The sequence below is a fragment of the Chiloscyllium plagiosum genome, chromosome 11 (assembly GCF_004010195.1).
Source record: "Chiloscyllium plagiosum isolate BGI_BamShark_2017 chromosome 11, ASM401019v2, whole genome shotgun sequence".
Lineage (NCBI taxonomy): Eukaryota > Metazoa > Chordata > Chondrichthyes > Orectolobiformes > Hemiscylliidae > Chiloscyllium > Chiloscyllium plagiosum.
In genome coordinates this window covers 66,788,185-66,795,655 of record NC_057720.1, presented here as the reverse complement: position 1 = coordinate 66,795,655, position 7,471 = coordinate 66,788,185, and the positions used below count along the sequence as shown (strand labels likewise).

General features: G+C 41.4%; 1 pseudogene; it reads right to left on the bottom strand.

Annotated features, from left to right (window-relative positions):
• Positions 1-5,313, bottom strand: part of LOC122554071 — a 21,481-nt pseudogene extending 16,168 nt beyond the window's left edge.
• Positions 5,314-7,471: the final 2,158 nt, after the last annotated feature.

Below are 7,471 nucleotides of genomic sequence, written 5' to 3'. Positions count from 1 at the left end.
GGTCTTAGAGAAGTGGGAGATGTAAACAGGGGAGGAGCAAATGGAGGAGGGAAGAGGAACGAATTATATAAATATTGTATACTCGTTAAACACGGTGTATTTGTGACTATTTTGTAAATAGACACCACACCCCTCTTGCAAGCGCATAATAAACTATACTACTGCTTCAGATCTTGTCTCAGACTGAAATTATTGAAGTGAATGAGCTTCGTTTCTCACAATACCTTGTAAATTATTTTGTCATTGAGCACCACATACAGTCTTTCTGGCATAGCTGCATATTTGAAGGATATGGGCCAAGCACAGGCAGGTGGGAGTATTTTAACTTGGGATTATGGGTGGCATGGACTGGTTGGACTGAAGGGTCTATAAAGCAATTAAGGAAGCAGTGGTACAGGTATCACCATGCTTTGCTTTATATTTTCTCATGGAATTTATCTCTCGTGTGCAGTATTTAGTCAATAGGAAGTCACAGCTAACCTTACACATCTAACACTTGCAATTTCCAACTGGTTCAATTGTTATTAAATCAGGCGGAACATCCTACTATGCTATCTCGTCATAGGTGACTGACTTACATAAATCAGCTTCAGCCGTGATGGACTAGCCAGCAGTCTGGGACTGGAACCTGGGGCATTATAGATTCATTTACTACCTAGTCTTGGGTAAAGATGGGAGATAAAAAAAGGATTAGCAAATTCAAAAGTTTTTTTTGTACCTGTGGCATGAGCCTCTAGTGTGTAGACAATAAAGAAATCAGCTACAGATGTAAAATCTTCAACAAGCTGCTTGAACTCAACAAACCCTTTACTTTTTGTCATTTACATAAATGATTTGGATGCGAGCATAAGAGGTACAGTTAGTAAGTTTACAGATGACACCAAAATTGGAGGTGTAGTGGACAGCGAAGAGGGTTAACAAAGAGACCTTGGAGTGCAGGTGGATAGGATAGTGAAGAAGGCATTTGGTATGCTTTCCTTTATTGGTCAGAGTATTGAGTACAGGAGTTGGGAGGTCATGTTGCAGCTGTACAGGACATTGGTTAGGCCACTGTTGGACTATTGCATGCAATTTTGGTCTCCTTCCTATCGGAAAGATGTTGTGAAACTTGAAAGGGTTCAGAATAGAGTTACAAGGATGTTGCCAGGGTTGGAGGATCTGAGCTACAGGGAGATCCTAAACAGGCTGGGGCTGTTTTCTCTGGAGCATCGGAGGCTGAGGGGTGATCTTATAGAGTTTTACAAAATTATGAGGGGCATGGATAGGATAAATAGACAAAGTCTTTTCCCTGGGGTCAGGAAATCCAGAACTAGAGGACATAGGTTTAGGTTGAGAGGGGAAAGATATAAAAGAGACCTAAGTGGCAACTTTTTCACGCAGAGGGTGGTATGTGTATGGAATGAGCTGCCAGAAGATGTGGTGGAGGCTGATAAAATTGCAACACTTAAGAGGCATTTGGATGGGTATATGAATAGGAAGGGTTTGGAGGGATATGGGCCGGGTGCTGGCAGGTGGGACTAGATTGGGTTGGGATGTCTGGTCGGCATGGACGGGTTGGACCAAAGGGTCTGTTTCCATGCTGTGCATCTCTATGACTCTATGACTCTAAACTTGAAAAGAAATGGGGGTCAGGAGCAGCTGCCAAAATTCAAGATCAGTGGTGTGTTGTCTCGAGAGAGAGAGAGAAAATAAAATCTATGAGTGTTGATACATACAATAGATAGAGTTAAATTCAACTTATCAAGAATATAAACTGTTCCTCAACCTGATGAAGGAGTAGCACTCCAAAAGCTTGTGATTTCAAATACATGTGTTGGACCATAGCCTGGTCTCATGTGGTTTCTGACAAAAAAATATAATGGTCAGTTAGCATGTCCAAGGTTGCTGTTTTCAAACCACCTTCACTCATCTGCTCTCTGTCCTGAACATGAGCAACCACTCCTTCTGAAAGTTGTTTTGGGATGGTTTTCTTCTGAATTTCCATTGAAAGTATGCAATGAGAGAGACGTTGCTGAGTTTACTAAACAAAGACTATCAGTGTGGATAAACATTTACTGATGGGTACTCAGAATTATGCACAAACATTTACCATGTAAGGTAATAGGCAGTGAAAGATTAACAAGCATCAGGCAGACCAAAGAACATCTTTGGTCATTCACCTAGTTGATGGCTCTCCAGGTCAGCTAATATTTATCTGAGCCCCTCAGAACAGCCCATGCTGCAGAGTCATGCATTACTTGGGATGAACCTTGGCAAAAATCACTGTCTTTTCCTGGACATGATTTGCAAACGGCACATTCCTAGAAATGGATGACAGTTACTGTCCCCAGCACAGCCACTTAAGGATAAGAGGGTTGAGATTCCAGACATACATCTGTTTTATAGATCTGGTTATGAGGCCTTCTACCAAATGACTTTTGACAGACTGCTCAAGGAAGCACTTGACAGGATCCACCATGTCCTTTTCTCAGAGCTTCTAAAATGTTATGTACAGACCACTTGCAGTCAAAGGCATTCTTCTGCATAATCATTTCCACAAGGGACAGATGGTACAACAGGATCCTGCAGAATAGAGCATCCTGTTCAACACTGGGGACAGATCTTTCAAGCAGCCCTTTGCAAACAGCAACACTAGGCGTTTGTGCATTGTGACCTACGCACAGCTTGTTGTAATCATATACAAAACAGGTGGCCATCAGGAGGACAATGAAGTTGAACATGCTGCCTCCCTATATATAGTATTACATGCTTGATCATTCAGTGCTAGTGAAACATTTCACCCTATTTATTGGCATAATTTCCCAATGTTAGTGTTATTACAAATGACATTCCTCAAAGGCAGTGCCACCTTATTACCCAAGATAGAAGATAGGGAGGGGCACACTTGTGTGAACTATTTACCTTATATATTCACGTAAAGGTCAATCTCATGCAAACTTCGGCCATAAAAACAAATCCTCAAGTAGTGAGTGACCATAACTTTTAGCAAAAAAATCCAAACTTTGTGTACGTGCCGCCTACTCACTGCTGAAATCAAACTCACCTGGTGCAAAGCTACTTGATAGAAATATAGAATAAAACACCATTGAAGGCAACTGTTCAGCTGCTCATTTCTGTGCACGCCAGCATGTAATGTAATGGTCATTACCCTAATGGTATCACATTAACAGAGCAACATAGCATCAAGTCAGAACAACAGCCACATAGTCCAGTTCAAACTTAAAGTCCTTGAGCTTGTAAACAAGACAAACCATTGAATTCTCTATTTGCTGCACAAGGTATCAAAAGGAGAACATTAGAGATTGGAGAAAGCTCTCTCTACAACTTAGCGAATACCCAAAAATAAATATGCAATCAGAGGAGTGCCTAACATATGTTGATTTTAAGGGGTGTAGTTGCAAAAGTGGTCGATTAAAATCATTAGATAGTTCCTTGAGAAACTAACTGAATTCCGGTCTAAAACAAGCAAATTAAGCACTGCAGATTTCAAAGCCAGCTCTGGATGGTACATGAGTTGAAGAGAAACAGTTTAGCTTTTACTGTGACAGGTGACCAAGATTTCACCAAAATTAAAGACAGGCTCATCATATTTCGATCGTTTATAATCAAAACTCCAACTAGTCAAATGGTGAACGAAGTATAGGGGAAAGCACTGTTTGTGAAGTGAACTGATCATGAAACTAGTATGTATGTACAAAATTGTGCATACATTCAATGGAAATTCAGAAGAAAACCATCCCAAAACAACTTTCAGAAGGAGTGGTGCTCATGTTCAGGACAGAGAGCAGATGAGTGAAGGTGGTTTGAAAACAAGACTCAGGAAAGTTAAGTTTCTGACAAAGAAGATTCTGTAGGGGAGACGGTCTCATCTACGATGTGCTCAGTTTCAGCCCCCTGATGAAGTTACTGCTTGTTTTCAGACTGATGTTAACTTGCAAAACAATCTGGGGTGTTTAGGGTGTAAGTTTGCTCGCTGAGCTGTAGGTTTGATATCCAGACGTTTCATTACCTGGCTCGGATGACATCAGTGGCAACCTCCAAGTGAAGCAAAGCTATTGTCTCCTGCTTTCTATTTATATGTTTGTCCTAGATGGGGTTCCTGGCTTCAAAAGAATAAAGTTATAAATCTCAACATCAGTTTGTGCAACTTTTAACTTTGACCACGCCAGTCCAATGCCAGCACCTCCACATCATTAAAAAGTTGGATCTGAAATTTTTTTGTCTCTCGGCAAATATATCCATGGCATTTGTTTTCCAAGAATTAGATTAACTTCGCGAAGCTAGGACACAAATTAAAGAACCATATAGAGGTTATTTATAAATAAAAACACTTTCATCCATTTGCGCTACTTTTGGGATTTGTGCTAACAATCTCCGACCTGGCAACTCTGACAAAGCGAAATGAAGGTACACAGCACATTTAACTTCTCCAAAAAACATTACTTGGCTTATACCCGAAATATCGATTTTCCTGCTCCTCGGATGCTGCCTGACCTGCTGTACTTTTCCAGCACCGCACTCTCAATGTGTAGAAGGTCAGCCTTGCTACCTGATTACAAATTTTGATTTTAGAAATTCGATATTTACGTTAATGTGTATTGCATGTACAGTCTGCACAAAACTAAATTCTTCAGAAGGAACAATGGAACACACTTACAAAAGTTATGTTCGGTCCACGTAAAGCTTAAATTTTAACTGGAAGATCGTTGAAGTATCCCAAAAATATCTGAAAGATTTTCGGATTTTCTCACAATCATCTCCAGATTTACCATCAAGGAATTCAGTTACATTTTAAACCAAAAGGGGGAAGTCCATAAATCCCATAGCTCAGAACCTATTACATTAATGTTAACGGTTTAATTAATAGCGTTAGGTACCTTTTGCAAAATCGAGTAGTTTATGTTCTTTATTCTCCAAATCGATGATCCGTGTGTTGGGTGCGGGATAACCTCTGAAAGCATCATCTCCACAATTCATGATTAAGTTTTGCATTACGACTTTGAGAAAGCGAAAGCTGAAGAACGTTGACCCCCAGTCATAGTCATAGTCATAGAAATGTACAGCATGGAAACAGAATGTGGGGTTTTGTGTCATTGTGGTTTTCGATCCTATTTTCAACACAAACTTCTTCACCATCTCGGGAAAGAGGTAGATCAAGATTTTGCCAACGGACACACAAAGACAAGCCACAAGCAGCTGGACCAATGACGCCAGGCAGCTAACCACTTTCCACAAATACACAGCTAGCTTCTCCATGACTGCGGAGAAACTACTGCTCCTGCTCTCCATCCCTCTCCTGTTATTGCTCCCTCTCCTTTGGAGTATTGCATACAGTTCTGGTCACCGCATCATAGGAAGGATGTGGACGCTTTGGAAAGGTTTTAGAAGAGGTTTACTCAGATGTTGCCTGGTATGGAGGGAAGGTGTTACCAGTAAAGGCTGAGGGACTTGAGGCTGTTTCATTAGAAAGAAGAAGGTTGAGAGGCGACTTAATTGAGACATATAAGATAATCAGAGGGTTAGATAGGTTGGACAGTAAGAGTCTTTTTCCTAGGATGGCAGTGGCTAGCACAGGGACATAGCTTTAAATTGAGGAGTGATAGATATAGGACAGATGTCAGAGGTAGTTTCTTTACTCAGAGAGTAGTAGGGGCATGGAATGCACTGCCTGCAACAATAGTAGACTTGCCAACTTTAAGGGCATTTAAATGGTCACTGGCAAATGGACGAGAATGGAATAGTGTAGGTTAGATGGGCTTCAGATTGGTTCCACAGGTCGGTGCAACATCGAGGGCTGAAGGGCCTGTACTGCACTGTTATGTTCTATGTTCTATTCTGTCACAGTTAAGGTGAGATATAAATGCAAGTTGTTTCCATCTTGGCTTCTGCAAGGACTGACTATTTGTGACACTAATAACACATAAAAAAAATGGATAAACAAAAATGCTAAGTCTCATTGTACTTCTGCTTACAGTAATACGGAAACATTTTGGATTACAACAGGAATGTTCCCACAAGAATTTATCCTAGGTTTTGCTCATCTTATAAAAATTAGCTCAATGAAAATTCACTGTTACAATGGTAAGATTTTTTGCTGCATTTTAATCACTTTATTTGAATAGGAAAATTATTTACTGTGATAAACAGGATATTTTACCGAAAAACAACAAATGCTGGAGATAATAGCATGCTAGAAAGCATCCATGGAGAAAGAGCAAGCTAACATTTTGAGTCTAGATGAGTCTTCATCAGGCTGGATCTCTCTCCATGGAAGCTGTCTGACCTGTTGTAATCTCCAACATTTGTTGTTTTCAGTTCAGATTCCAGCATCTGCAGTAATTTGTTCCTACAGGCTATTTTACCTACTTCTGTATGTGTCCAAAAAATAAAATGCAATGAACAGCGGTTCTTATTCATGAACTTTAACAAAATTTAATGCATTTGGCATCATGAATACATATTCAAGATGATTCAAGATGGCTGTGACCCAGCAAGTCTGAGTCTGTAGTGCTCTGCCTAAGACTCGGGCAAAGTGGGGCACCCGTCTTCACTCCACCCTTTAAATCATTTAAAATAGCCTTTTCCCAGCGTAATCAGTCATTTTACATCAAACTTGGATAGTTTGGTGTTGTTTTTAAAATGACTAAGGGCATAATCTCCCACAGCTCGCAACAGGCAGGGACCCCTCCCCCACCCCCTACCACAGCAGGCAGAGACATCTGCGGCCACCTGGGGGGACTTACCTGCAGAGGCGAGCCTGATCGCCGGGATCGCCAAACTCCAAGAGAAGATTGACGCTTTTATTGAGGAGTCCCAGTCCAGGTGGGAGGGAATCTCGGTCATGCTGCAGAAGCATGACTGAGAAATCAAAAAACTTGAGCAGCGCTTCGGAGGGGCAGAGCAACGAGCCGCGGCATCGGAGACTTCTGCTGAGTGACCCATGGGTCAGGTCCGATCTGGCTCTCGAGCAGCGAATCCAGACCCTGGAGGATTAGGGATGATAGGATAGGCTCCCGATATTGGCGTATGGATCCCTTCTTATTGAAGGATTGCAAATTTATAAAGTACTTTTCGCAGGAATTCAAAACCTTCTGGGAAATTAATTCAGGTACAGCCAGTAACCCATCGATGAAATGGGAGACCACTAAGGCATATGCGCGAGATCTGGTCATCTCTTATTCTGCGACCCGGAAAAGAGAAAAGGGAGAGCAACAGCGCCTGCTCGAGGCTCACTTGAAGGCAGCCGAGACAGTGTATGTTGACAGGCCCTCCATTACTAAGCTACAAAGGATCAGAGCTCTTAGGGCAGCCTTAAATACCACACTTACCCAAACAGCAAAGAGGGAAATATTATTTGCAAAGCAGAGATTATTTGAATATGGCAACAAGCCTGGCAGATACCTAGCATACCTTACTGGAAAGAAAAAGACTTCTCAAGCCATTACGTCATTAGAGAAAGTGCTGGTACCTT